The sequence below is a fragment of the Orcinus orca genome, chromosome 7 (assembly GCF_937001465.1).
Source record: "Orcinus orca chromosome 7, mOrcOrc1.1, whole genome shotgun sequence".
NCBI classification, from domain to species: domain Eukaryota; kingdom Metazoa; phylum Chordata; class Mammalia; order Artiodactyla; family Delphinidae; genus Orcinus; species Orcinus orca.
The window spans coordinates 47,265,249-47,290,119 of record NC_064565.1 but is presented as its reverse complement, the minus strand read 5'-3'; the positions used below and the strand labels follow the sequence as shown (position 1 = coordinate 47,290,119).

Here is a 24,871-nt window from a genome sequence, read left to right as displayed (position 1 = left end):
TACATCAAAGATTGTAGCTGGACAGCCAGTCTTGACATACGTTTTGTTTGTCCCTGAAAGCACGTGTCCTGTTTCTCTCTGGCCATTCCCATTCATTTTGGGTGACGGCCTTGTCAGCTCAGAGCTGGGGAGAAGTGAGGAGAGGCTGCGTTTTGGCAGTGCTTCAAGCCCGGAGCAGCGTCCTGCAGCCAGCACCATAAGCTGGATAATTTGTCCACAGAGGCCTATGCATTATAGAAATGAAAATTCCTTCTCTGACAGCATTCACTGCTTAGCATGCAGCAATTTGGCTGTCAGAAACAGCTGGCCCTGCAGGGTGGGACAATGGAAAGGCGAGACCCCAGAGAGGCCAGTGCTTACTCAAGTCTCCCACTGTGAGAGGATCAGGTTACTGAGACTGTCATTAACAGCAGACTTCCAGGGGCTCTAAGGCAAAGCTTCCAGTGAGCGGGAGCCTGCAGCTCAGACAGTTTAGTGATTTCCTCCTCTTTTTGCTGAATGGAATGAAAAGATAAATTAAAAATAAACTATTAACCTTTGCTGACACTCAGATTTTGGTTTTCCTTAAATGTTCTGTTCTGATTGTGTCTTCTCCTTGGCGATAAGCAAGTCTGGGGAAGTAAATCCCTTCTAACCTAAGTAGAGTTGTTCTTGGTGCATTCTAGAAAACTCAGAAAGGAGTAGGGGTGAGGTGCATGACGGGTTGCTAGACATCTGCATATTTAGGTCTGTAACTTTTAGGTTGTGGTTATGTAGAAGCAATGCTGGAAGGACCACCACTGGAGACCCCACGAGGCATGTTCAAGCGTGAGGTAGAAAGCGGGTGTGCATTTTCCCCAGATGCATGTGCCAGGGACAGGAAAGGGACAGAGGAGCTGCGGGGGCTTGAACCTGCTCTATTGTGTGAATCTGCAGTGTGGCTGGCTCTGTGCATTTTCCTGTATTGATTCCACGACGCACGGAGCATGATCTAAGCAAAAAACGCACTTAAAGGACAGAGGAGACAGCTGTCTGTTACAGGAGGACATGTTTTCTGGCTTTAGTGGCTCCGGTTTTTTCCTATTAGTTTGTATACTAGAGATGTACTCACCAGTAATGTCTCAAAAAGGGTCTTTATTTTTTTTTCCTTTTTGGAAAAAAGTTCATTCTTTAAAAAATTATGTTCTAAATGTGATTCTTTATTTCACAAGTGAACTTGAGGAAAGCAGCAATAAAATGCTCTTTTTCCTTTTTTTTTTTCAAAGCTACATGTTGGGAATTCCCTGGTGGTCCAGTGGTTAGGACTCGACACTTTCACTGCCTTGGTCCGGGTTCAATCCCCGGTCGGGGAACTAAGATCCTGCAAGCCTCGAGGTGCAGGCAAAAAAAGTTTTTTTTATTTAAAAAGCTACATGTCAAAATGGGATATTTTCCATATAGTGCAGGTCAAGAGGAGGTTTAAAGCAATGTGGTGGAAAGTACCTTGCCTTTTGAAGTGAACAGTGTTTCAGTGATAATAGGTGTCTCCAGATAAGCTTGGCTGTTGGAATTTGGTTGTTGTTCAGTGTGGCTGGAACTGTACTGCCCCCCGCCCTTTCCCTCTAAATCTGTTTCCCTTTTATGTGATAGAGGCTAGAGTTCCCAGATGTTGTTTGGATTAAAGAGTGTGTGTGGAGAAGGAAAAAAAAAAAAGCTTTCTTAATGATAATAACAGAGTCAGACTGGCTGGTACTGTACTGACAGGAAAATGGAGAGATAAAAACTCCATTAATGGTGTGTGCACTGCCTAAGTAGCCAATAAAACAATGCTGTCCTCACTGGAAGCTGGTCCCAGACTGGCAGCACTTCATGCCAACTGCGGGAGACAACAGCTGCAAAGAGGGGCAGAAGTGTTCAGTCAGGAGTCTGTGTAACAGGGCTGGCTTGGGGGCAGTTCTTTTGTTCTGTTCCTCCCCCTCCCCCTCCCCCCTCCTCCTCCCCCCTCCTCCTCCCCCTCCCCCTCCTCCTCCCCTCCCCCTCCTCCCCTCCCCCTCCTCCCCTCCCCCTCCTTCCCTCCTCCCCTCCTCCCCCTCCTCGTCCTCCTCGTCCTCCTCGTCCTCCTCCCCTCCTCATCCTCCTCCCCTCCTCGTCCTCCTCCCCCTCCTTCTCCCCCTCCTTCTCCCCCTCCTCCTCCTCCCCCTCCCCCTCCTCCCTCCTCCCCCCACCCCTCCTCCTTTTCTTCCCACTTTTGCCCGCTTTCTTTGAGGAGCCCTTCTTAATGCTCGCTGTTGCAGAAATTGAACCGCAACCTGATTAAAACTTAATGGTTACTCACAGAATGAAGTTGGCTGGTAGTTTCCAGGCCTGTTTGTCTGGGCTAGTTTGGGTTTGTGACAATAGAAACTTGTTAATTTATATAAAATGCATCTAAGTGTTATGATCCTTAAAGTTTGAGAGTTCTACTTAAGAACCAGGAGAAGTCCTTGGTCACAGATGTAATGCTCTAGTTTCCCCACAAGTATCTTTGAATTTCCATGCTCAAACTTAGCAAAAAATTAAAGTTAAAAAAAAAATCTCATTTTGGAGAGTGGCAAAGGCTTGGTTTACTTACATTCATTCTCTGTGTACTTTCTGAGCCCATTCTCTGAGTCACGCCCTCTGCTTGGACCCTGGGCCAGGCAAGGCTGCGAGCAGGAGACCTGACTTTGGGCACTTACTATCCCGCAGCCATGTAAGCCCTGGGGTCTCCAGAGAAGCGAAGGAAAGAAGTGCTATGTGAGTGGTGTAGAGAGCAGCTCTGAAAATTCAAAAGAAAGGTTCCGATGCCCTAGTCCTGTCTCTGTTTCCTGTGAGTTTGAAATCTAAGTTACTCTGACTCTTTAATGTATGGTGTATGATGGTGAGGGAACAGATATTTGGGTGTTTACTTTTGTGCCAAGTCTTATGCCACAGACTTTACATATGTTAGGAAGTTGGTATCTGTAGCCTCATTTTACAGGTGAAAGAAACATAAAGCTTGAGGAATTAACTTCCTTAAGGCTGCTCCTGTTCTTTGGTGCAGCTGGAACGAAACAAATTATGAAGAACCAGTGATTTGGTATTTATTGTGTATTGCAATGGGCATCCAGAAGAGGAGCTGGGGTGTTCTTTATCTAGACCTGTCAGAATGGTGGAGGGTAGGGGTATACAGTGCTTTTAAATCCAGGAAAGCTCCGTGGAGGAGGAGAGACAGTCAGTTATTTTTTAGCACACTTCCTTGAGTGCATGCCCTGTGCCAGGCACCATGCCAGGGCCTGGGGACTCAGAGCTGAAGAAGGCAAAGTCCTGCTGGCAGAGGGTGGCTGTCGCTTCCTGGTGGGCAAAGCCAGGGCAGGGCACGTGTGTCCAAGCACCCTGGGGGGACTGAACCTTGACAAAAATACCTGGTGGTGGCTTGGCTGGGAGTGAAGCTTGCCCAGGTTACCCTCCTGAAATGGAGGGCTTTGATCGCAGAGTGAAGACGTTGGGTAAAATGTAAAGGGAAGAGCAGTAAGTCATGGCTTTAGGTGCCACCTGTGTTCCCCTTTTGGAAACTCCATGTGGACTGTGAGAGGTCTCAAGGTTCCTGGCTGTAGACCTCTCCGCCAGGCCACTTCCAGGCCACACCAAGTGGCGGTGGCCATCGTATCTCAAGTATGGTTTCTTCTCCTGTGACTAAAGTAAGATCCACGGGCAGACTATGTTCTTTTAGGTAAGCCTTCATGTTAGGCATTTTTTTAAAAAAAAGTGTGTGGTCTTTCCTAGTATAGTTTTTATTTAGCTGGCAAACTAGAGAGACCATTTTGAGGAAATATGATTCCTCAGTGATTAATGCTAGATATTGAATGGCCTTTATTTAACATGTCATGCTTCCACTACTGTGCCAGCTTGTGTTTTTCTAAATGTCGGGGCATCACTGTGTTAATTTTATATGTTTGAAGGACTTGGGTGAGTTCCAGATGTGACACTTTTCTTTTCATTTTTAGATTTCATAGTATAAATGGCTCCATAGTGTTCTTGATAGATGTTCACCTATGCACCCCTATTGAGTAGTACGTGTACTAAATTAAAGATGTCAGTTGGCTAGTTGGTTGGTGGTGACTTGCTTTTAGTGATCTCCTCACTAGATAACCCTTGGGGGATGGAATCTGCATACTCATTATCAGTGTGAAGGTTTCCCTTTAGTCTACCAATAAACTCTGTTTTTAGAGTTTGAGGGATCCTTGGACTTACCATTCGTTTTCAGTCCTGCCTTGCAGCAGAGCTACACTGCAGTTCATTGTGAGTATTGCAGGATTGTTCTTGAGGTCAAGAAGTTCTGATGTCCATTAGAGCCCTTTCAGTACCACCCTCTCCCGTGCATTCTATTAATGTCTTGCAGAGTGAGAGAAGACGGGAATTCAAAGACAAGTCAAAGTCTTTACCAGCCAAGTCAGAGTAACACTATTTTTTAGTCCTTAAAAGGTAAGAACTATTGAGAAAAACAAGGAAGTGAATATCACAAAAGTCAAGATTCTGGTTCTAATAATAAGAACAGCATCAATAATAGTGATGGCTTACCCTTTCACGGTGCTCCTGGTTGAGGTTCTGCCCTGAGTGCTTTGCATATATTCATTCATTTAGCCCTTACGATTATCACTCTGTGAAGCAGGTCCAATTCTTTTTATCTTAATTTTACAGATGAAGGAAATGAGTTATGTGCCTAAGGTGCTAAACGTAGCAAATGGCAGGGCCTGAAATCTAGCTCAGGCAGTGCGGCCTCCGTTCCGGGTTTTACCCACAGTGTAGGAGAGAAAAAAACATTATGATGGAGGACACCTGAGAATGGGGTAGGGCATGGAGTGCTGGTAATTTCCTTAAAAAAAAAAAAAAAATTAGAGCCTTCACTAAAGGTTGTTGCATTTTTATTATATATGGATTGATTATATATTCATATGGTATGTATTAAATGTGGATATATATACATATCCATGAATTCATAGTTATTTGAGAAATGACAGTAAATGTGTATGAGATACTAAGTTTCCTTAACAGTCTTTTTTATTTTCTTTTTTTACACCGTATGCGGGCCTCTGACTGTTGTGGCCTCTCCCGTTGCGGAGCACAGGCTCCAGACGCACAGGCTCAGCGGCCATGGCTCACGGGCCCAGCCGCTCCGCGGCATGTGGGATCTTCACGGACCGGGGCACAAACCCGTGTCCCCTGCATCGGCAGGCGGACTCTCAACCACTGCGCCACCAGGGAATCCCTCCTTAACATTCTTGATGTTTGATGTACAATAAACCTCAGAGTTGGGAACCACTTACCTCTCTTTAGAGAGAGAATATATTCACATATAGAAGCTATGGAAGCTTTTCCCAACCTGACAGGCCCCTATTTCTATGGAATATTTATATTTATTTGCCTTTTTTTCCCCTAAATTATCTTACATATTGGATCTTGTCTTTGCTAATGGCATGAGGAGTTGACTGCAACTCTGAAGTAGCAGTTAAAGCATGGTGTGTGTGTGTGTGTGTGTGTGTGTGTGTGTGTGTGTGTGTAGGAAAGTTCACCATACAAAATTATGTTTGAAATAAAATAGCTTCTAGACATGTATCTGACCTACTCTTCATATGTCCAACGTGAAAAACTGTGGAAGGACACCTTCCGGTTGTGTTAAGCCAGTCTAAATTTGGCTATAAATCTAAGAGACTCAGTTGAATGTATGCTAGAATGTGTTGTCTTAAGATAAACCTGACTGCACAGCAATGCTAGCAGAAGCAACAAAAATGCACCTGAGACAACTAAAATGTAAAAAAAAAAAAAAAAAGTTATTATCTGAGAGGTCCCTCCCCTAATACTTAACACTTTCAAAATTAGAACTAACAGAAGCTAGCCTTTCCTTCCTTCCAATTTTAGAAATGAAGCCATTCTAACACTTATAGAACATTATCATTTCCCTCTGGGATTTAAAAAGTAAAAAAGCAAAATCAGGAGACAAATATTTATGAAACGGACAAGGGTTTAGTGACCTGAAAAAGCTCAGTGGAATGTTTCTCAGAATTGTTGACAGTGTGGATGGCAAACAGAGACAATTGCTAATGTTTGGTTGTTTTTTTTTCATACTAATCTCCTGGCGCCTTAAAGTGCTTCTGAGGAAGACTAGTTTGTTAACCTGTTGGTCTCTCGAGCAACTTGGAGTGAGAGAATTTAGTTGGCTGTGGTGTAGGCGCTACTTGCGGGGAGGACAGGACAACTTGCTCATCTTTTTACCTCTTCTGGAATTGCTTTTCGATGGTAGAAACGTGTGGCATAAAGTTTATATGTTTTTAAAATATATATATGTGTATGTGTACATACACATGGACATATATACACACTATATATATATATATATACATATAATTTTTTCTTTTAATTGCTGCTTGGCAAATAGTGCACATTTTAAATGAGAATGATGTTATTAAAACCACTCTAAAGACTTTCACATTAGAAATTCTGGCCCAGTTGGGAATTTGTGTTATTGATGGTAAATATAGATTGTTTGTATTAATTGTCAGGTAAGTTGCTTCTGAAGAGTTGCAATACCACAAATGATGGAAAAGCTGAAGTTTCAGCTTGTGCTGATGTAAGTTAATCACAGGTGTGGAATCTTGAGGCTTGCAATGAAAAGACTGCTAATACACTCAACTTCAGGCATGTTTTATTGTATAGAATTAATCTATAAAAAATGAATCCTGGTGGAAAGCTATGTGTTCTGATTAATAGCAACCCAAATCAAGAGGCTATAATTCCATTAGTGGCCTGAATGCTTAATGACACGTGAGGAGATGAAAAGTATAGAAAATGTCTCTGCTTTGTGGTTACTCATATAAAATTACTTGAGTAAGAATCCTGAGATTTAAGTATCCATAGATAAGGTAGTCTTGATAATAGCGCTTGCTCTGCAAACAGCCCTATCCTCACCCTCCCACTTCACATCACCACCACCCCATAGCATCATTGGAACCAAAAGGAAGATTCCAGAAGGGTTTGCCCTAATTCTAGGCAAGGCTGGCTTTGGTCCTGACTCTGCATTTGCCACATACTTCCGGCTTTTGCATCTACCCTTTTGTCTCATCCCCGCCATACATCTTTTCTTAGAGCCCATCCCATTTTATTTTCTGCCAGTTACCATCAGTCTGAGCTTGGTGGTGATTTGCAGATTCACAGTCCTCTCATCTGATAGGTAGGTAGTGTCTGCTTGTTTTATAGCTGGGGACTGGGGCTCAGACAGTAATGTGCTCAAGATCCCAGAGCCTGGGAAGTGACAGAGCTAGGTTCAGTTCCCAAGCTGTGTGATTCCAATGTTTCGGCTCTTTCCACAAAATGAATTGGGAGACAGCGTATGCCCATGCAGTTAGCAGGCACTGCACAGCATACACGCAAGGTCTAAGTTATATAGAAAAAGGCGTAAGAGCTTTAAGAGTGATTTTTTTAAATAACAGTTTTATTGACTTAGTTCATATACCAAAACATTCACTCTTTTGTGATGTACAATTCAGTGGCTTTTAGTGTTCAGAGTTGTGCAACTGTCAACACTATCTAATATTAGAACATATTCATCATCCCCCAAAAGAAACCACCAGCATGTAAGACTGATTTTGAAGCTAAGATCATTGAAGTAGAAGTTGAAGTTTGGGCTCCTAATCGTCCTGTGAACTAAGTGGGAGTAGAAGCCAAGTTCCTGGACCAACCCCCTGGTTGACACCAGTTTTTGTTGACAGAATCCTCTAGAACAGTAAATTCTCAATCTTTTGTTTTTTAAACCTATGTTCAATTTTGATAAACTAAGAGATCTCAAATTCTTCTGCCCGTTTGTAATGAGAAAGCAACAAGATTAAAAAAAATTTTTTTTTAATTCACATTTTTTTATTGACCTATAGTTGATTTACAGTGTAGTGCCAATCTCTGCTGTATAGCAAAGTGACTCAGTTACACACATATAGACATTCTTTTTTATATTCTTTTCCATTATGGTTTATCACAGGATATTGAATGTAGTTCCCGTGTGGTATACCTTGTTGTTTATCCATTCTAAATGTAATAGTTTGCATCTACCAACCCCAAATTCCCAATCCATCCCTCCCCCTCCCCCTTCCCTCTTGACAACCACAAGTCTGTTCTCTATGTCTGTGAGTCTGTTTCTGTTTTGTAGATAGGTCCATTTGTGCCATATTTTAGGTTCCACATGTAAGTGATATCATATGGTATTTGTCTTTCTGACTTCACTCAGTATGATAATCTCTAGTTGCATCCATGTTGCTGCAAATGGCATTATTTCATTCTTTTTTATGTAAAAATTTTCTGAACATTTATTTATGGTTTTGATTTTCAAAATATGTCTGCCACCCCCCTTATTTTGATTGGCTAATCATCTGCGTCTCAGGACTTCTAGGTCACCTTCATTGCAGGTTTGCTTGAACACATTAAATGAATCAATACATCATGATTTGAAATGACTCATGCCTTAAGCAATTTTATGTGTAAACTTCAAGTGATCCCAGGCAGCCAGTGCTAATAACAGGCAAGCTTGTTCTCGACATCTTCCTTCTCTTTTCCTTAGCATTCAGCTTTGGCCATGGGCTCCTTTCTCTTACCTTCTTTATGCTTACTAAGTTCTGTTGCATTATATAGCAATTTATGTATTTATTCTTTTCTTCGCACCGTGTGGTGTAAAAAGGTTGAGGCTGGGGAAATGGGTTGGCTGGGGAGAACCATTAAGAAGGTAGCATTGTCATGGTAAGAAGGACTCATCTTTTTCCCACTCTGGCCCCCAGCACCTTGACTGAAGACATCTGGAGGGAGGCCAGTGAGTGAGAGCCTAGCTTTGGGAATTGTGTGGAGGCCTGGCTCCACATGACCACCTTGGGAATAATTTTCTCGGAAAAAAAATTAACATTATTCTTGTAAGATGAATCATTTCCCTTCTTACATTTTATTGACATCTGAATTTCCAGTAACGTTACAGTGTTAGCATGGTATTTGAGTGTAGCTCTCAAGCTATTTTTCTGTATATATGTAATTTAGAAAAAGATTATGGTCTAAACTGTTGGAGTAGGGAATACTTCCTTGTTTTCATATGTAAGTCAGTAGGAAGCTATGGTTTAGTGTATACGTTTCGTTTACGTACTGTCTTTTTGTATGAAATAAACACTTTAGTTCTCTCTTAGTCTCTTTAACCTAGGATCTGGGGGAGTTTTTTTGCTTTGAATGAAAAGCCATGACAACCCTAAACGTGTATTCTGGTAGGCCTACCTCCTTTTTTCCATTAGCATAATTATTTCTCAATTTTTACTGTTCATATTTCCCTTAGAGTGTTCCTCATCTGCTTTGAATCCATTATCAGGGTTCACCCATTCATTCATAAGCATTTATTAAGGACCTTTTGTTTATAAGACTATCCCTGATGATTCAGAAATGAAAAAATACTACTTATCTTTGAGGAATTCACAGGCTCATTAGGCAGTGAAATAAAAAAAAAAAATTGAAGTGCACTTTTTAGGTGCCATGATAACAACAGATGAGGGTGCATGTATCTTAGACAGGGTGTGGTTGGTCGTGGGGGCTTCAGGGAAGATTTCCATAGGGAGGTGATTCTTGAGCTGATCCTGAAGTGTACGAATTGACAGATGGAAAAAACATTTCAGGCGGACAAGTACAAAGGCAGAAGGCGAACAAGAAAGAGGCGTCCTCAGGGAGCTGTAAGGTGCAGTTAGGGTCAGAGTGCCTGGGGAGTGGTAACTGGATGAGGTGGGAGAAGTCTCAGGCCAGGTCCTAGAAATCAGGAATTTGCACATGCTCAGAAGAGCCATTGTTGGCACTGTTGGCAGGTTCTTAGAAGAAATCACTGAGAAAGAGTTGGAGTGCTGCTGGTGTGAGACAGGAAGGGCTGGGTGGTTCCACTGCATGAGATAGGACATAAACGAAGGTTAGCAGCTTTGGGTGGTGGGTGATGTAGACACGCTGACTTGAGTTTCGTTAATCCAGATTCCTTGTCTTGGGAACTGGACATATTCCCATACCCCTTGAGAGACTGGCCGTGATAGACACCGCCTCCCTCCCCGCACCCCGCCACTGTTATTCTGCACCCTTTTGTGCATTTTCTTACTCAGTTATTCTTCAGTTGGCAAACAAATTATTGGTAGGCAAATTAAATTAAAAGCAAACCTCGGTGAGTTAAGAACTAAATTGCTAAATTAAATGAAAAATGTTATTATTTTTTAATGAGCGGGTTGGTTCGCATTTCAATACAGGAGTAGATTGGAAAACCATCTTTAATTAAAGAGGTAGCCTTTCCTGTTAGCATAATTCTTACGGAATCCTGCTAGCAATTGTAAAAGAAATATCTAAACAGAGAATCTTTTAGGTAGGAGGAAACTTAGCAACTTGGCCCACCACTCTCAATTTCTAGGTAGGAAAAATGGATGCCGGAGAACACAGGTGACTTACCAGTGTCACACAGCTATGGTGCAGGGGTGTGTCTAGCTCATTAATGTAATGTTTTCTCCACTGTGCCCGATGACCCCCTGCAATAGTCCTATCGAGATGATAGAGCAGGCTTTGAAGAAACCTAATGTTCAAGGCTGCTCGGGGAGTGATAGACCCAGAGTCCCCTGGATTCCTGACTTTAATCTTATTTTAAATTAATCTCATCATTGTTCTTCAGTCAGCAAGTATTTGTTGATTGTCTAGTATTGAAGGGATGGTACCCAATTATTATAAAGCTAAACAGTAAATAAGAAGCTATTTTCCTCTTCAAGAAGCTTGCATGTTAGTTTTTCAGATAACTCACTGCAGGTCTGGCAACTGCTTGTAAAATGCATAGCTTGTCTGACATAATTATGGGTATTAGTACACACACGTAGCACACGACAAGAAAACACAGCCATACAAGATATTGTTCACTCTTAATTTTTTTAAACTTTACTGGATCTTTTTCTGTTTGTTACCTTGTTCTGTCCGCAAGACAGAACAGGGGGCAAGCGGTTTCCTGCCTAGCCTTGGAAGTGCCTATGGGTAAATGAAAATTAAACCAAACAATTAGAAAAAGAATGTTGATTGCCTTTTTTTAAAAATTCTCATTGAATCTTAAGTAGGGAGAATGATCTGGTGAAAATTTTATTTAGGTTGGTAATTGACATAAATATTTGCAAGAGGGCATTGGAAGAATGGTTTTTAAAAGCATTAGTTCTCTGTTCTTTATTTTGGTGCCCCTCTTTTGTAATAACCCCCTTCAATGTTTCTGGAAATTTCTGTAGATATGGTTCTGAAAAACTTAACCTTAATGTGTAGTAGTTGTTTGGTGAATACATGTACTAGGAAAACTTACAGCCATTCTAAAATGAAGACTGCTTTTATGAAATAGTAACTTCTATAATTCTTTATATGTTTTTTTTTTTGTGTGTGTGTGGTAAGTGGGCCTCTCACCATTGTGGCCTCTCCCGTTGCGGAGCACAGGCTCCGGACGCGCAGGCTCAGCGGCCATGGCTCACGGGCCCAGCCGCTCCGCGGCATGTGGGATCTTCCCGGACCGGGGCACGAACCCGTGTCCCCTGCATCGGCAGGCGGACTCTCAACCACTGCGCCACCAGGGAAGCCCCATTGGATTTCTTTATCGAGCTACCAGCTGCTCTACAAGGCCTGCAGAAAGGCTTGCCATGCAGCTGGTAACATCAGCTGACCAGAAATGCTGTGTTTCCTTCCCAAAATGGTTAACAAAAGTCACCTTTGGGCCTTGTGTGGGGAAAGAAATAAGGAAAGAAAAGGAGAGAGCAGGAATGGAGAAGGAAGAGAGAGAACAAGTGAATTACATGGGCTACATGTGAGCGAGGGTGTGTGTGTGTGTTTCTGTCTTTCTGTCTGTCTCTGTTGAATCTTTTCTTCCCTGAAGTCACACCTCCTATCTGGTGAGGAGTTGACGAAGGTGTTTTCTATTTTAGTCTGTAGCCTTCCCATCTGGTGTCTGGATTTCTTCTAAGGTGCCACCAGTGGAGGAATGAGTATGGGGTATTAGTCTTCCATGTTCTCTCCTTTCAGGCTTCTTTTATAATATTTATTTTTAAATGACTAGTTTTATGAGTCAAAGTGGTCAAATTTTGGCAGTTTCCTACGATTCAACCTATTAATTCAACCCTTGTGATTCTCATTCTTCCTCACTGTTTCCTCTTCTTTACACCTGCTCCTTAAATATTAAATTTTTATTAATAGCTATCATCTATTACCACCCACCGCATGCCGCGTACTTCACATATGGCCACTCTGCAAGGGCGTCCTGATGCCCATTTTGCCTGGGAGAGACGGCAGCTCAGTTGGCCCAAGACTACCTGTGTAGTGACTGACAGGGCTGGGATTCAGCCCAGGACTCTGTGGTTCAAGTCTGGAACCCTCTTGCTGCTACTCTATCCCACTGCCTTTGTTTCCTTGAGTTTTATTATGATCCTCATGCTTTATATTTCTGGCACAAATAAATGAGCCTTTAAAAGGCTGGACAGAGAAATGGGATTTTGATAGGGTCCCAAACCACTTTGGATGACGATATTTGAAGTTATAATTTATAAGCATGTTATCTTCAGAAATACAGTCTGGTACTTAATTGCACTCACTCCTGTCATGGTCCACAGTAGATGCCTCTCATCTTAGCCAAATTATAATTTAAATTCTGGAGGAGAAAGGTGCTCTGAAATTTGGACCTTAAATCCATCCCAGGGGCCAAAGCATTAGGAAATCTTGCTTTCTTCCTGTCCACTTTGGTTGGTCTTCTTCCTAGGCTTTGAGACAGACCTTAATCTTTCCCTTGAAACATCCTGGAGACTTGGTTCATGCTCATGCTTGCCTCCTCTCCCCAACTCTTTTTCTGGTGAGTTGGATTCCTACTCAGCATCTAAATATACACCTGAAGAGAATAGTGCTTTCATGGAAGAATTCCTTCCCAGGATTTCTTGGGAAATTTATATTTTTCCAAATCCCCAGAAAAATCCGTTAAGAAAAAAGGTAAATGGGAAAAAGTGTTGACATTCTCCTGTGAGAATTAAAACAATCAACACAGAGACATAAGTACATGAAAGGAATCCACTGATGTCAAGTTGAAAGCTAGCCTACGGAACTGAAGGATAAGATTGACATTTCCCAGAGCCAGGTCAGGATAGGAGCGCAGAGGAGAGAATTGGTCATGATTGCTTGTAGCTGTTGCTATGTTATAAGTGGTATTCATGGCCCTGTCTGCTGCTACTGGTGAGTCATCCTTGCAAATAAAATAAATATAAATTTATATGCACAGCGTGTTGTTTACAAATCCTGTGAGTGGTATTCCAAGAAATACGTTTCCAAAGCAAAATAAGCCTTTAAGATGGCAGTTTCAACATGTGATTCTGTGTAGTGCTGTTAACCTGCATTTGGATCTGCGAGGAAGGTTATTTCAGGGATCAACAAACCTTTTCTCTAAAGGGCCAGATCATAAATATTTTAGGCTTTGCAAGCCATATGGACTCTGTCACAACTATCAACTCTGCTGTTTCGTGTGAAAGCAGCCACAGACTATACGTGAAATGAACAAGTGGGGCTGTGTTCCAGTAAAACTTTTATTTACCAAAACAAACTGAGGGCTGGATTTGGCTTGCTATTGGAATGCTATTAATGCTCCAATAATGCTCACTGACATTCTCTAGCATTTGAACATTTGTTACAGACTACGATTCTTTGGAAATACTATTAAGTTTATTTCTTATTTATTTAACCTTTCTTTTAGATATCCATAATAATGAGTAAAGGGTGTTTGGAAGTGTTTGTTGAATAACTTATAACTTGGGGAATTCTGGGGAACTTCCTGGACATTCCCATTTCTCATTCCCAAATCCCAAAGCATAATGTCTACAGGGAATTGGAAAATTTCTGGAGAACGAGATTTGCCGTATCCTTGTGCTCCTCTCTGCTTCCTGATTCAATCAGCATTTATCTTTCCTCAACTTATGTGGCTCTCCTTGTTCTTTGAGCTCTGTGGTGTCCCCCAAGCTTGTCTAGGGTGTGTGACCTATTGTTTTCCCCACTGGGAGATTGGGAATCTTGGGAACTGGTTGATATCTCTGTTGCCTTTCTTCAGAATTACTGATAGATAATACCCAGTATTATCTTGCCCACGTATTCAGGTATCTGGAGTAGATTATTCTTCAAGGATCCTTGACGTTTATATGCTTGGTTGTAGCGTTGTTATTTTAGAGCCAGAACAAGAGGACATTTGTAGTATCATGTGGATGATTTGTGTTATTGTTTGGGATTGGTATACTTTATGCTTTTCTACCATGCTGCTTTAGCACTTTTATTATTTTAAGAGGTAGAAAACAGTAAAGGGGCCTAAGAATATATACTACAAGAATTCATTTCAGTTCTTACAAATAGTCAAGATACAGTTTAACTTACAGGCAATTAAGAACACAGATTTTGGACTCAGCATAACTTGAGTTGATTTGTTTTACCACATATTTCAAAAGCGTGATCTTGGGACAGTTTTACTTAACCTCTCTATCACTGGCTTCTTATCTTTCAAGTAGGAATACTAATACCTTCCTCTCCATTTTTGTGGTGTTAGGATTAAATCAGATAATGCAATTGTGTGGTTAGCACAGTTCTAGAACTAAATGATAATTGGCATTATTACTGACTCTTAAAGATGGGAGATATTAACCTTGTTTTGTGGCAGAGGAAACTGAAACAAACGGGTTAAATGATTTGTATAAGATCACATTTATTAGGTTAGAAAACTGGGTTTGGCTCTTTCCTAAGTCCATGTTCTTGCTACCATACGCTGCTTAAAGTAATTTCAGTTAACAGTAATTCTATATCAAAGATACACACACCATGGTTTATGAGGCTGGGTGGATAGATGGGGAAGGTATGAGATGATGTCTTTTGTCTTTTTTTTTTTTTTTTAAATTGAGGCATAATTGACATATAACATTATGTTAGTTTCAGGTATACATTGCAGTGATTCGATACTTGTGTATATTGCAAAATGATCACCACATTAAGTCTCATTAACATCCATCACCATACAAGGGATGATGTCTTGAAAGAGCAAGGATTTGTAGTATTTGAAAGCCACAGTTTCTAGAAGCCAAGGATATAGTTATAATTAAAAAGTTGAGAAAACTTGCCCCTATTTCCCTGTCGCTTAGCTGCTGTATTGACTGCCAAGAACATGTTAGATTTTAAGTACCTTTTATGCTTGCCTGTTATCAGTCCCATCATATCACCATGACTTTTAAGAAACTATGCATGTTATCTTAAATTGGATGAAAGAAAAATGTACTACTATGTTAAGCCTGCCACTGGAGTTAGAATGTTTTTTTGTATTTCTCCTTTCCCCCTTCCTCACTCCCACCCTCCACCACTTCACAGGAATGTGCCTCTAACCTTTATGGGTCAGATTTTCACATGGCATGGTTAGTTGCCAATAATTAAACCTCCATAGCTAAACAAATAAATTGGCCAAGGTTTTGGAAAAACTCAGCTCAATGAAAGTTTTGTGACAAGTTGCTGCAGTTTGCTGTATGCACATGGTCTCTGACTTACGATGGTTTGACTTAACAATTTTTCAGTGTTAAGATGGTGCGAAAGTGATACGCATTCAGTAGAAAGTGTACTTTGAATTGTGAATTTTGATCTTTTCCCAGGCCAATGACATGAGACATGCAGTACGACCCTCTCTTATGAGGCAGGGCAGCGGCAGCTCCTACTCAGTCACGTGAGCACGAGGGTAAACAATTGATACACTCAGAGGCATTCTGTTCTTCACTTTCTGTACAGTATTCAGTAAAGTACATGAGGTATTCAACACTTTATTATAAAATAGGCTTTGTGTTAGGTGAATTTGCCCAACCGTAGGCTGATGTAAGTGTTGAGCAAGTTTAAATTAGGCTGGGCTCAACTATGAGGATTGGTAGGTAAGAAATAGTGAATGCATTTTCAACTTACAATGGGTTTATTGGAATGTAACCACATTGTAAGTCGAAGGATATCTGTATAGATATTTATTTTATCTTACTGATTTTTTTTTTTTTCTTTGCTGTACGTGGGCCTCTCACTGTTGTGGCCCCTCCCGTTGCGGAGCACAGGCTCCGGACGCGCAGGCTCAGCGGCCATGGCTCACGGGCCCAGCCGCTCCGCGGCATGAGGGATCTTCCCGGACCGGGGCACGAACCCATGTCCCCTGCATCGGCAGGCAGACTCTCAAGCACTGCGCCACCAGGGAAGCCCTACACCACAGTTTTGACTTCAATCCATGGGTTATTTGACAGGCTGATAATTTTAAGACAAATATTCAACTATGCTTAATTTGAAGACTTGATTTTTATCCAGTAACTCTTGAGCACCAACGGTATGCGAGTCGAAGAAGAAGAAAATGTGATCCTCGCCTATTTTTTGTTTTTTTTTGAGACAAACCCAGTTCAAGGAAGAGGATTAAGTACCAGGTCATATAGAATTGAGTCCTATAGAATATTAATACAAGAGGAATTAGAATGGAAAGATCTGGAAAATGTGAGAATCATTAGGGAAGGCTGAGCGAGGCAGGAGAACCTGAGCACGTTCTTGAAGGAATTCTCTGCAGGAAGGTGATAGAGCTGGGAAGTTGGAAGGGAAATTAGAAGTACTTCTGTAATTAAAAAAAAAAAAAATCTCTGATTTTTAAAAAGAATCAGAAAAATACGCACCGGTATTTCCGTCTTTTCTTGCTTATCTAAAGCTCCTCTCCAAATAGTACCTGTAACTTGAAGACGTGGCCGGCCCTAGGCAGAGCGGCCGCCAAGGCCCCTTTGCACTCGCCCCTTCTAAGTTGCAGTTGGTCTTCGGCAGGTGGGGAGGCACCTTCCGCGTGAATCTGCCAAACTCCCCTGTCCCGGCATCTAGGAAAACACCAGGATTTCCACAGTTTGCTCTGAAACTCAAGGGTTGTGGACGCCGCTTAGCTGAAGGGTTTGTTTTTAAGGATGTCCACTCTAGAAACGGCTTTTTACTCTTTAACTTCACTAAATGATTGCTGAAAATGTCAAGCTTCTGGTTGACCTTTCTACGGGGGGATATTTTTATCTGTCTTATTTTAGTGTCTTAGTTTTTGTGTGTCTTATTTTTACATTCGCGATTCTCTTTTCAAATTGATTCTGAGGCTCAATTTAAACTGAAGCGAGGCAAGTTTTGATATTATTTGTAAAGCATTTCCCTTGAATTTCAAGGTTGATGTGAATTTTTTTTTAATTGTGTGATTTTACTTCCAAATAATTATTGAGGAGTGCTGTATTTTGGATTTGTTTTCTGCTTTGATTTATTTACATGAAAGTTTTCTTGGCAAAGTGTCCCTTGAGGTTAAAAAATAAAAAGGTGCTCTTTTCCAAAAGGAGTACGTTTTTCAGTGTTTTGTGTTGCTCAGCTATTTGAATGGGAAAGTTTGGTTCTAATAAAAATTTCCTCTTCCTTTGACAAATGTTGATGTTTTTAAAGTCTTCCTAAAGGAAAAAGGAGCTTGGGTGGCTTTTTGTTTTTTTTGATAGTTATCTAGAGCCCCCTTCCTTTACTCTGTGTGATCCTAACCCCACCATTGTTTTATGAGTCTTTGAACTAGATCTGTCTACAGCTGAGAGTGGTGGTTGAAAATGGACCCAAACCAGGTTATTTTTGGGTGGATACACGAGAAACTGGTTACTGTGGTACATGGGGTGTCTCTAGGAGCAGCCAGGGGTCTGGAGAGAGACTTTCATTCTATACTTGTGGACGGTTTGAACTTTGTTTTTCCCAGGTACATATCATAGTTGATATATGCAAAGCCTTTGTTTTTTTGTTTGTTTTTGTAATGGCTAGAGTACGTGGTATATGGACTTTAAAGGAGCTTGATTTTGAAGTTTACCAACTGCAGGTTCCACTGGGTTTTGTGTCATTTAGAAAAATATTTAAGATCGGTACGGACCTATGACCTCAACTTACCGCGTGTCTGTTTTCCAACCCTTTCCATCCTTGCTGCAATTGTAAATCGGCCTTGGTTTTGTGGTCTCAATTGAAAGGCTTGTCAAGTGTGCACTTCCTTTAGCCTGCACATTCACAACTACAGACTTTTCTTCTGCTTAGCTGGTTTTCTTTCTTCTTCCCCTCCACAGCCCCGAGCCGCTTGTGAGCGTCACGTTGCCAGCGCGAGAGCTACTGGAGAATTCTCATTATTCCAGGAGACTCTGGGAGCGCCTCTCCCACCTCCAAGGCTCCAGGAGCAAGTGAGCGGAGCTCTGAGGAAGAGCCACTGCTGGAAGGACTGCGGGAGGAGATGCCCCGGAGCCGGCCCTAAGGTAGCCAAGCCCGCTTTTTACCTAGGAGCTCTCCGTGGCCTTGCCAGGGCCAGCAGCAGAGACATTTCAGCAAATCACCTCTTTTACCGTTCCTTGGCAGAGATCAAATGGACACGGTCAATTCTTAACCACGATGATCATATCGTTGTTTTGTGTGAATCCAACATGAGAGAGAGGACCAAACCCAATGGTTCTTGATTTTCGCATTACCTTGAATGTAGGCTTTTTTTGGTGGAGTTGCTCAGCTATCTTTGAACTCTGGCCAAGTTGTTCAAATACCACCACCATTTCCCTACATATAAAGTGCTTCTGCCATTCTTTTCACCTTATAGGACCACTTTCTAAAATTTTTCTTTCCTTCTAAAGAGGCTACGTTTTAGAGCAGTTTTAGGTTCACGGCAAACCTGAGCAGAAAATACGGAGAGTTCTCATAGGCGCCCCTGTCCCCCACACACCCGGCCTTCCCCAGACTCTGTCTCCCCAGCAGAGTGGTCCATTTATTGTAGTAGTTGATCCGCACTAACACGTCATTATCACCCCGAGCCCACGATTTACATGAGGATCTGTTCTTGTGCATTCTGTGGGTCTGGACACATGTATAGTAATATGGCTCCCCCATTATAGTACCCTACAGAAGAGTTTTACCGCCCTAAAAATCCTGTGCTCTATTAGTCCCTGCCCCCTACCCACTCCTTGGCAACCACTGATCTTTTTATTGTCTCCATACTTTTACCTTTCCCAGAACTACATTTTCATAATATGCTTCCTTGGAGTACTTTGAATTCTCTGTAAAGAAGTCTCGCTCTCAGGATGAAATGCTATTAAGGTTGTGTTAAGCTACGGGGGTAACACAAATACCAACTTTAGAATAGTCTGTCCGATGTTTCTATGAGGGGAGGCCTGAAGTGCTAAATGTATGTGGGAGTGTCTCTGAGTTAAAAGTCGGGATTGCCTGGATATGGTTTGAAACTTGTACATAGAGACAGAAGCATGAGGTCTCTGTAGCCTCTTTAGGGTCAGAACTTTGGGGGAGGTCTCTAGTAGCTGTCAAGTGCTCTCTCTTTTTTTTTTGCGGTACGCGGGCCTCTCACTGCTGTGGCCTCTCCCGTCACGGAGCACAGGCTCCGGATGCGCAGGCTCAGTGGCCATGGCTCACGGGCCCAGCCGCTCCGCAGCATGTGGGATCCTCCCGGACCGGGGCACGAACCTACGTCCCCTGCATCGGCAGGCGGACTCTCAACCACTGCACCACCAGGGAAGCCCAAGTGCTCTCTTTTTTAAGAAAAGTCTAATTTATTATTTTCAAAAATTTTATTCTTTTATGTAAAAGCTTATTTTTGATTATTTAATTTCAAGCAGTACAAAACAGTCTAAAGATAAAATTTTCTCCCTTCCTTTTCTCTTTTACCCACAGGTAATAATTTGGAACACACAATTTTTCACGTACAAACTTTTCACAGACACACAAATTATGTGTATTAATTATGTTTAAAAATTGATGGAACGTGGCTACACATTTGGTTTTACAACTTGCTTTTTCCTTTCACTTGATATGCTTTGGATATTTTCCCTTTTAAGCAGAATCTCAATATAAGTAATGACTTCTTAGTGTTCCTTATATGGCTGTAACATAATAACAATCAGTTCCCAAGTGATGGGGTTAGCCTACAATTTAAAGGGGGATATGGGAGGGGTGGAGACCTTTCACATTAGGGAAAAGACAAAAGCCGTGACTGTTGACTTTGAACTCTTAGTCACTGAGGATGTGAGTTTTTATTTTCCAAGGCAGATGATGCACAGCTTTGGGCTGTTGCCGAGGTGTCAGTTATGTCAGGTTTTTATCTTCTGGTTGCCTGGAAGGAACATCCTTGGCACTAGGCTGTGTTCATGTATTAGCATAGTTGTTAGTTCTGGCTACCATCCTTGGAGCACTATGAGATATTTTCATGCCCATTTAAGGTGGCATGAGGTTCAATGAGTTCTAAGAGAAAGTAATGAATAACAGGGGTGGAATTAAGAGACTGACTTTATTTTGCACATATATTTATTTGAGGGAGGAGGAGGAGATGATGGTGTTAGTTAATTGCTAACCCTGTGATTCTTAATTATGAAACAGGGTTAAAATTGTTCAGCTCAATAGCTTCCTAGCGTGGTTGACAGCGAGAATCGCCAGACAAGTTTTTAGATATCTGGGGCCGATATGAATATTTGTATTGTTATTATTTTATAAAATATTTATTTCTAGGAAGGTAATAATATAATCAATGTTTATAAGGTTTAAAAGGTACAAAAAGAGTGAGAAATAAGTCTCCCTCCTCCCTCTGTCTCCCAGTTACCCTTCCTGGAGACAACCATTGTTACCAATTTCTTATATATTCTTTCAGAGATTTCAGGCATATACCAGCAATAATCTAAAGATTATTGCAATTTCTTTCTTTTTTTTTTTTTTAACCCAAGTGAAAAAGCATTCCACTTAGAGATGGGCTGGAATTTATTTAACCAGTACTATACTGATGACCGTATAGATCATTTCCAGTTTTATTATCATAAACAAGGCTTTAGGGGATAACCTTGTACATATATCATTTTAAACATGTTTGTGAACGTATCTATAGGATCCATTTCTAATAGTGGAATTGCTGGGTCAAAGATAGGCACATTTTAATTTTGGTAGAAATACTGCCAAATTGCTCTGTTCATAGAGCTTGCAAAGTTTTAGATTCCACCAGCAATGGATGAAAACTCTGCTTCCTCATACCCTTGCCAATCACAGTATAATTGTCAAACTGATCATTCTCTGCCAAATCTATAGGTGAAAAATGACAGTTTAATGGAGCTTTAATTTGCATTTTTTCTTATTTTGATTGACATTGAGCATCTTTTCATAAGTTTAAAGACCATTTGTATTTCCTGTTCTGTTCCCTCTATGTTAGTGTCCTTTGTCTATTTTCCTATTGGGTTATTGATCTTTTTATTATCAGTTCACAGGAGCTCCTATGCATTAACAGATTAGCACCGCCCCACCCCCTTCTCTCCTTGTGATATGTGATATTTTACTTGGTAATTTGTGTAAAAATAATTATTTTGCAGTGTGGATTATTTAAAATTTTGTATACTTAAATTTACCAATTCATTCAACAAATATTTATTGAATGCCTCTTATGCATTAAGCACTTACTCTAGGCAGTAGGTTATACAATAGTGAAGAAAATAGATCCCAGTTCTTGCTCCATGGAGCTTACGTCCTAGTGAAAGAGACAGTAGATAAAAGACGTTTAAAAATATTAGTTATAGAGGGAATTCCCTGATGGTCCAGTGGTTAGGATTCGGCGCTGTCACTGCCGGGGCCCGGGTTCGATCCCTGGTCGGGGAACTGAGATCCCACAAGCCATGCGGCAACCCCCCCACCCCCTGCCCACTGGCTCCCACCGCCTCCCCATAATATTTATAGAGATAAATATATATTTAGCCTTTTTGTGGCTTCAGGACTTTGTAATACAGTTAAAAGGACCTTTTCCATTCTTAGAGTTAAAAACTTATCTTTCCTTGTAGTGTCTTGTGGTTCTTTTTTTAGGCTTAAATCTTTGATCCATCTGGAATGTTAGGTATGAATCCAACTTAATTTTTCTCTGGGTGCTCTATTAATTAGGGTAAGGCTGAGTTGCTGTAACCAAGGGACTGAAATATGCTATGGTTCAAAGAACAGAGGAGTTGACTTTTTTCTTCACTTTACAGTTCCAGTGTGAGCAAAGCAAGTCAGCAGAACTGCCCGTGTCCACTGGTCGTTGAGAGTCAGGTTCCTTCTGTCCTGTGGCTCTAGGAATTGTCACTGTAGTTATCTGCATGGTCATAGCTGGGTTGCTACCATAGCTGGGTTCCCTCCATGTGAAGGACGAAGGAGAAAGTTCAGGGCAAGTGATCACATGTCACTTCCTGTTTCCATTGGTGAGAACATAGTCTTGTGGGCACACCTGGCTGTGAGGGAGTGTGGGGAATGCAGTCCGTGCTGGTCAGCATGTGGCCAAGAAGAAGTGAAGAAGGAATTTTAGTGGAAAGTAAGCAGTCTCTGTCCCATTGGCTAGTCATTCCAATTTTACTGAATAGTCCCAAATTTTCCCTTTTGATTTCTTTTGTATTATAAATTCCCATGTACATTGTGGTCTATTTCGGGGATATCCATTTAGTTTAATTGATCTCTTTGCCTGTGTGTGTAGTAGGATCACACTGTTTTTCTTAAACTCTTGGAGCTTAATACTTCTTTTTTCTTTTGTAGGGGTAATTCCATTTTACTGAATTTTCATATTTATTTTAAGTTCCCTTTTACAGAACTTTAAAGTTTCATTTTACAGAATTTTCATATTTATTTGTGTGTGTGTGGTTTGTAAAAAAATATATGAACTTTAAAATTATCATATGTAGTCACCACTCCCTCCCTGCTAAGAAGCAAACCTGTTAGTATGATTATTGGGGTTGTGTTAAATGCCTAGATAAGTTTTGTGAGGGAGGTTTCACAATTTTATGGTGTTAATTTTTCTTATTTGGTGATAATGTTGCACAGTGTTTGGGAAACATTGATCTGGACTCTCCAGTCTTTTGATATCCTTGACCCATGAAATTTATGTAATTGGAGTGGGAGAGAGGAAGGACCAACTTATCATAAGATGCTGTGTTACTTTTTTAGTTTAATACTCGATTTCTGATAATGACTAGGTAAGTGAAGCCTATTTCTCTATTAAAAAGTAATGAACTTGTAACTTGAAAAAACAATTTTCCTGTCTGAAGGTAAAAAACAGTTGACATTTCAGAAGGTTATTATATAAACTTATTTGTAACACAAACCTGGTTTTTTGCATATATGTATGATATGCAGTGCTGTTACTTCCTCCGAGTGTGTGTGTGTGTGTGTGTGTTAGTCTGCATCTTTTTTTGAACAACACACATTCCTCTTCAGTCTTCTCCTTTTTACCTTTTTATTATAAAGTAAAACACAGATACAGGTATCACACAAAGTATACATAGCTTAGTTAATTTTATAAGGTAAATGTTTTTTGTGACCACCACACAGGTCAAGAGAGTATTAGCGGCCTCCCTAGAGCCCCTTGGCATGTCCCATGACTGTCATGGTCCCTCTCTCTCTCCAGAGGTAACCACTTTCTTGACTTCTATAGTAATTGCTTCGTTGCCTTTCTGTATGGTCTTATCAGCTGCCTGTGCATACCTAGCCACTGTAGTTTAGTCTTGCACACCTTTTTACGTCTTTGAAGTCTCCTAAAGCTCAGGTTCCCCCTCCAGCCCTTTCCTTTTCTTACAGTTTATCTGTTGAAGAACTTAGCCACTTGACCTCTAATTTCCAACGGGCTGGATTTGGTGATTGCATCCTCATGGTTCAGTTCAACTTGTTCTCTTTCTTTTAGTGGGAAATGGTAGTTTAACCCCACAGTCTGGGTATCCGGAATGCTCACTGCTACTGGGTAGGTCATCGTTTCTAGGCCTTTTTAGTGGACAGAGGAAATATGTATGTATAAAATACTCAGTGAGTTCATACTGTTGCTTCCAATTCAAATTCAGTTTATATGGTTCTTACTTAACCTTAGCTGAATTACATCTCTAACTCCCTTATTCCACGCAGAAAATTTAGGTTCTCCAGAACAGCAGGGAACAATAGTATTTGAATAGGCCATAGTTAGGCATCTGCTGTCTTCCACACATTACACACAGTATTCTCCACACCACCACAATCCCAACACCGCATCACTAGTGATGATAACTGAAAGGCGAGAGAAACAATTCTCTTTTTGTGTGCTTATCCCCATTCTCCTTGCAATTTTCAGGGGGAGGAGTGGGGGATGTTTATAGTTGTTGAAAACTGGGCAAATTTAAACACTGATTAGCTTTTAGATGATATTTGGAGGAGGAATACTTTTAATTTTGTTACATGAGATGTTGGTTTTATAGTTATGTTTAGAATAAGTCCTTATCTGTTAAAGAATTTGTGGGTGAAATGATGTGAGTTCTGGGATTCTCATTAAAATACATCAGGAAGAAAATGGGCAGAATAGAGGAAATAAGATTTCTTATTTTTGGAACTGAGTGGTAGGATGTGGCTTATTTTTGAAACTGGGAGGTCAAAAATAGGGTTTATTATCCTTTTTCTCAATGTAACTTGAAATGCCTGTTATGCAAAATTTTTTAAAATTAATCTTATAAACAGTGAAAAGACAAGGGCCTACGATAGGGAAAGAAGGTGATAAGGAAGGAATATTCAGGGAAGTGGAAAAATGAGTAAAGAATCCTAACCTGGTGGTTCCGTTTGGCTCAGTGGCCTTGAAGCTGGGTGACATCTTGAATGAGAAGAAGGGAGGGCTGAGACGTGAGGCCTCAAGGGAAACCAGCGTTTAAGATACGAGTGGCAGAAGAGGAAACTCCCATCCAAGGAAACTGAGCAGATCCAACCCATAAAAGTAAAGATAGCAGAGAGATGACGCCTCTGAATCGCAGCTAGGGAAGAACCAGGGAATGGACCAGCTGATGCCACCCTCAGCGTTCTCAGCATC

General features: G+C 41.1%; 2 protein-coding genes and 1 non-coding gene across 4 annotated transcripts in view; 2 read left to right on the top strand and 1 right to left on the bottom strand.

The window, feature by feature from the left end:
* PKP4 (plakophilin 4) overlaps positions 1–24,871 on the bottom strand; it is a 961,933-nt gene that overhangs the window by 806,890 nt on the left and 130,172 nt on the right. The gene's annotated exons all lie outside the window — the stretch shown is intronic.
* Positions 1–24,871, top strand: part of ACVR1 (activin A receptor type 1) — a 126,955-nt gene that overhangs the window by 33,342 nt on the left and 68,742 nt on the right. Inside the window, exon 1 of one of the 2 annotated variants that reach the window (XM_049712724.1) lies at positions 18,177–18,317. The exons of the other annotated variant lie outside the window; for it this stretch is intronic. The gene's annotated coding sequence lies outside the window, so the exon portion shown is untranslated. Of the gene's footprint in view, positions 1–18,176; positions 18,318–24,871 lie in introns of those variants that run through there. 2 annotated transcript variants of the gene reach the window in all.
* Positions 21,619–21,690, top strand: TRNAD-GUC (transfer RNA aspartic acid (anticodon GUC)). The gene has a single exon. It is a non-coding gene; the product is annotated as a tRNA-Asp (tRNA).